General features: G+C 35.6%; 1 non-coding gene across 1 annotated transcript; it reads right to left on the bottom strand.

Annotated features, from left to right (window-relative positions):
- Positions 1-5,630: 5,630 nt before the first annotated feature.
- Positions 5,631-5,702, bottom strand: TRNAE-UUC (transfer RNA glutamic acid (anticodon UUC)). Its single transcript has one exon. It is a non-coding gene; the product is annotated as a tRNA-Glu (tRNA).

Below are 5,702 nucleotides of genomic sequence, written 5' to 3'. Positions count from 1 at the left end.
TGATTCATAGTAGGTGATAAATAAATATTTTTTGAGGGACTAGCTTGTTCTGAGGAACTGAGCAGAAACTGAGGTTACTGCATCCCTGAAGGCTTTTGCTCAGTCTTGGGGCACAGGAAGGTAGAGGACCCAATCCACTATAGATAAAACTTTGTTGGGAAAAATATAAACCTGCCAAAATTTTAAAACTTCTTGTGAAATATTCTTTTTCAGGATTTAATTCACATACCAGACCATTTACCCATTTAAAGTGTCCAGATTTTTTTTGTATATTCACAGGATGTTCAACCATCATCACAATCCAACGTTAGAACATTTTGTCCCCCATTAAAGAAACTCCAATCCCATTAGCAGTCACTCCCCATTCATCCAAACCCCTCAAATTCTAGGCAGCCACTTACTTAGTTTCCATATCTATAGATTTGCCTATCCTGGACATTTCATTCAGATTTGTTGTTGCCAAATAAAATTCAATTGTTTAGAAATGTTTGCCATGTTTTGTTTATCCATTCATCAGTTGATAGACATTTGAGTTTCCACTTTCTGACTGTTACGAATAATGCTTCTATAAGCATACGTGTACAAGTTTATCTGTGGAACTGTATTTTTATTTTTCTTGGGAATATACCTAGGAGTGGAATTGCTGGGTCATATGGTAACTCCGCATTTACTTTGTCAAGGAACTGTCAAACTGTTTTCCAAAATGGCTGTACCATTTTACATTCCTATCAGCGATTTATAAGGGTTCTGATTTTTCCATATTATCACCAACACTTGTTATTGTCTTCTTATTATAGCTATCCCTGTGGACTTGAACTGGTATCTCATTATGGTTTTGATTTGCATGATGACTAATGATGTCAAACATCTTTTAATGTGCTTATTGGTCATATGTATATCTTATTTAGAGAAATATCTCTTCAGATCTCTTTGTCCATTTTTTAATTAGGCTATATGTCTTTTCACTGTAGAGTTGTAAAATTCTTTATATATTCTAGGTACAAGTGCTTTATCAGATATATGGTTTGCAAATATTTTCTCCCATTCTGTGAGTCCAGGGATTGGCAACTTTTCTGAAGTTACATCATAAACCATCATGAATAATTTCATTATATTTGAGAGGGTGTTTTATGGTAAAGGGATAAATGTTCATGAAACTACTGTGATTTTAAGGACCCTGATCAAGCCACTCAGAAGTATGGATGGAAATGCAATAAGGTAGTATTTTTTAGAAAGACTAGGAAGATGTCCTTCCTCTTCTTCCCACCCACCACTTAAACTCATAAAGAGTTTTTTGGTTTTTAAAGAATGAGAACTTCTCTGTAAGGGTGTGAGGGTGAGGTTTAACACTGGCCCTGGATATGCCATTCAATCATTTATGTGTCATAAATCACTCCATTTAGTTTTCATAAGATCCCACTTGAAATCCCAACTCTTCCAATTCCTCACTCCTGTGAGTGTTTCCTCTACCATTTCCCTGCTGTTTCAGAAACTTGATTCTTCCAAAGAACCCTTTCCCATGGAGCCTGCTCATTCTCGTGCTCTGTGTATCATAGATCCCCCAAATCTCATGTGAGTTGCATGCTATCTGGAAATCATCCCTATCCCTTCTCTTTACTGTAATTCACTGACATCTTGGCCACTCTCTCACGTCCATCAAGGCTTTAGTATCTTTCCCGTCAAACTTGAGGCTTATTATTATTTATTATTATACACTACTTATTATTATTCTAGGTGTCTTCATCCGTGTATTGACCGCTCATTTCTTCTTTACTACATCCAATAATTCCCTACTGTCCACTAGATCAGATTCCGACTTCTCAAAATAGTACTCAGTGCCTCTAACTTAATTGTCCAACATTTTCATACCCAGTGCTTGATGCTAACTGACCATGAAAGCCAGAGATGTCCTTTTTGTGACCCAGCCAACTCCTACAACCTGTGTGTGTTTCTAGCTCTGTGCTTTTGCCTGTGTGATTCCTAGTATTTAGACTCTGCTTTTCTTCTTCATATTCTGTCCGTCATTTAAAACCCTATTTCAGTTCTGCTTTCTTTTCCCTGACTGCTCATCATGATTTCCTATTACACTTGTTTGAGCCAGACAGTGATTACTTATTAAGAACTGGTTATTTACTACAGTTTCTGTACAGTTCAATTTAACACTTTAAGAGCACTCTGATTTTTCATGGTTTTGTGCTTGTAAGACTTTTCTTATCAATTGATAATAGACTTCTTGTGAGTAAGTAAATGTCTGCACATCTACCACAGTGCCTGAAAAGGGGCACATGTCAGTAAGCACTGGTGTTTGTACACTGACTCTCTGATACCTTTGGGAATTCTTCAGTCGCTATCGTTGAGATTATCTGAGTTTTGTTTAATAATAATAACCTATTATCTTATGTTGATTTTGGGGGGAAATGTGTGACTGAGATCACTCTTCACTTTCCTTCTTCTTGGATGAGTCTGATTCCACATGAATGTGTTTTTTACACATTCATGATTAGACAGTGTTGATTTTATGACAGTGCCTCAATATGGAGGTCTCAGGGCCTGCATCAAAATACTGTAAAATCATTGATGATAGGAGAAAAGTATGCACAGTCCATGTCCCGTAGTTCTATATGAAAGCTTGGGGATTCTCTGAATATGACCTTTAATTTTTTTTCTTTTTAAAAAGCAGCTAACCAACACTATTAAGGCACTATTTATATTTGAGTGTTTCCTTTTCTCTGAGTGGAACAGCAAATCAACAGTGTGCAACCTTCATGCTCATAGATGACAGAGGGCAGTGAATTGTGCTTACTTTGAATACCCACTTCTGTTGGCTTTAGTAAAATGCAATATCTGTGCTAATTTCTAGGCAGCAGTCTGAAATCTGCAACAGAAAATAACTGATATGTCTGCATAAGCAACACACTTAATCTTTGGTAAAGTAATTTGAAAATTTGTGTTACATTTTATCAAGTGATAAAAATTTTAGATAGTATGTTTCTAAAACCTCTCAGGCGTAAAGTCTACAGTGCTCTTGTTATTACTTGAACATCTTGCTCAACTGTCTTGCTGTTACTTCTAAAGAAGTAATAAAAATGAAAATGTGAAGGAAACAAATCAGAATTGGAAGGACATTTGTGGTGCCAATTATATACATTTACCATAGCACTTATCAAATTGTTATCATTAGATTGTTTTTTTTTTTTTGAGGGCAGAGGCTATGCTTTATTTCACTTCTGAACCTAGCACAATGCGTGTTTCATAGGTGCTCAATAGATGGCTGCTGAATTTATATGTTTTTGGAGTGGGCTAATATATAATGAAGCTTTAATAATTTAGACTGAAAAAGTAGATTCTTAATGTTTGACTCACTGACCACAAATTATATATTAATATATTCATAAATAACAATTAGTACTCATTTCATATTTAATACTTGAAAAAATGCTTTTTCACAACTACTGAATTCTTGAACAAGTGAGTGACACCCAGTCCAATTGACCAGGATACTTGCACATACTATGTACATAATGTGTATGGGCTTGATCTCATAGCTGGAAGTTATGAATAGAGTGTGGTTTGGATTTTAGTCGTTGTGGAAACGTTTAAGCCTTATAAATGTGAACCATGTCCTTTTTCTTTCCTTGTTTTAAAATTTTATTTTCCTAGAGATGATATTCTGCCTATCTTGCCTCTTCTTCACACTCAGGTAATACTTGTCAGATGTGAAAATTGTCTTGATAGAACACCAGAGAACTTTCTAGATATGAGATATTCAGAAACCGGTGCTAAATCACAGGGTACTACAAGAGGTAAAGCTGATGATTAGATAGAAAAAATGCAAAGTTAAGCTATAGGTCACCATGTCCCACTCCTCCCTTCCACATATTCCTTCCACTTTAGGGAAAAGCAGAAAACCTTTTTCCTTAGTTATGCTTGCTCTCTCAAAGTATAAGAAACTAACGTGTCTCTTACCAAATACCTACATACTTCCTGTATTTCATACTCTATCAAGTCCATGTTCCTCAGGATGTTTTTCTGAGGGGGATGAGTCTGGCTTCTTTCACTCAACATAATTATTTGGAGATTCATCTATGTTTTTGCATGTTCAATAGTTTGGTTCTTTTTCTTGTTGAAATAGTATTCTATGGTATTGATATACAAACATTTGTTTTTACCAATTGATGAGGAATTTTGAGTATTTTTAATTATTTTAATTTAATTATTTAAATTTAATTTAATTATTTTAATAATTGTTAATTATTTTGAGTATTTTTATTATAAGTATCTCTCTCCCAGAACACTTTGTTCATAAATCTAATGGAACATTTCTCATAGTACGTTAAACTAGGTTGTTTTCATACATCCTCCATTAGACTATCCTGACCCTTCAAGATAGGGGAACTGTATCCTTTTCATCCCTTCTCTCCCAGCCCCTAGCATAGTGCTGTGGTTTTGAATTGGTAGTCCATGTAAACAACCCTCTTAGGTGAAGCCAAAACTTTTTCTTGATCCTGTACTGTCTCCATCATCACCACTTATTGATTCATTCAAATCAGAAACTTGAGAGATGTTTGTTTGCTTTTTTTTGAAAATCTACTTCGTTTAGGTATAATTCATACACAGTAAGTCACACATTCTTGTTTTTCTAAATTTAAAAATTTTAATACAATTTCTAAAGATTATACTGCATATCTACCTATATTGGCTATATTCCCTGTGTTGTGTAATACTTCCTTGTAGCCTATCTTACACACAGTAGTTTGTACCTCCTATTCCCTCACTCCTGTGCTGCCCCCCACCCCACCCTCACCACCGGTAACCACTAGTTTGTTCTCTGTCTGTGAGTCTGCTTCTTTCTCTTATGGTGACTAGTTTGTTGTATTTTTTAGATTCCACATATAAGTGATATCATAGAGTATTTGTCTTCCTCTGTCTGACTTATTTCATTTAGCATCGTGCCCTCCAAGTCCACCTGTATTACTGCAAATAGCAAAATTTCATTCTTTTTTATGGCAGAGTAGTACTCCATCGTGTATGTATGATATGTGTGTGTATGTATATATATACACATATATATGTATAATGTGTGTGTATAAATATATATATAAATATGTATAAATATATAAATATATATATGCATGCCACATCCTCTTTATCCATTCATCTGTTGATGGACACTTAGGTTGCTTCCTTATCTTGGTGATTGTAAATAATGCTGCTATGAACATTGGGGTGCATGTATCATTTCAAATTAGTGTTTTTGTTTTTCTCAGATATATACCAGGAGTGGAATTGCTGGGTCATGTGGTAGTTCTATTTTTAGTTTTCTGAGAAACCTCCGTACTGTTTTCCACAGTGGCTGCACCAATTTACATTCCCACCATCAGTATGCGAAGGTTCCCTTTTCTCCACATCCTTGCCAGTGTTTGTTATTTGTGTTCTTTTTGATGATGGCCATTCTGACAGGTGTGAGGTGATATCACTGTGATTTTGATTTGCATTTTCCTGATGATTATCGATGTTGAGCATCTTTTCAGGTGCCTGTTGGCCATCTGCTTTCCTCTTTGGAAAAATGTTTATTCAGTTCTTCTCTTTTTTTTTTTATTTGCCATGTGGCATGGCTTGTGGGATCTTAGTTCCCTGACCAGGGATTGAACCTGGGCCCTGGCAGTGAAAGTGCCGAGTCCTAACCACTGGACCACCAGGGA

The sequence above is a fragment of the Phocoena phocoena genome, chromosome 1 (assembly GCF_963924675.1).
Source record: "Phocoena phocoena chromosome 1, mPhoPho1.1, whole genome shotgun sequence".
NCBI classification, from domain to species: Eukaryota; Metazoa; Chordata; class Mammalia; order Artiodactyla; family Phocoenidae; genus Phocoena; species Phocoena phocoena.
This window is presented reverse-complemented; position numbering and strand designations above follow the sequence as displayed.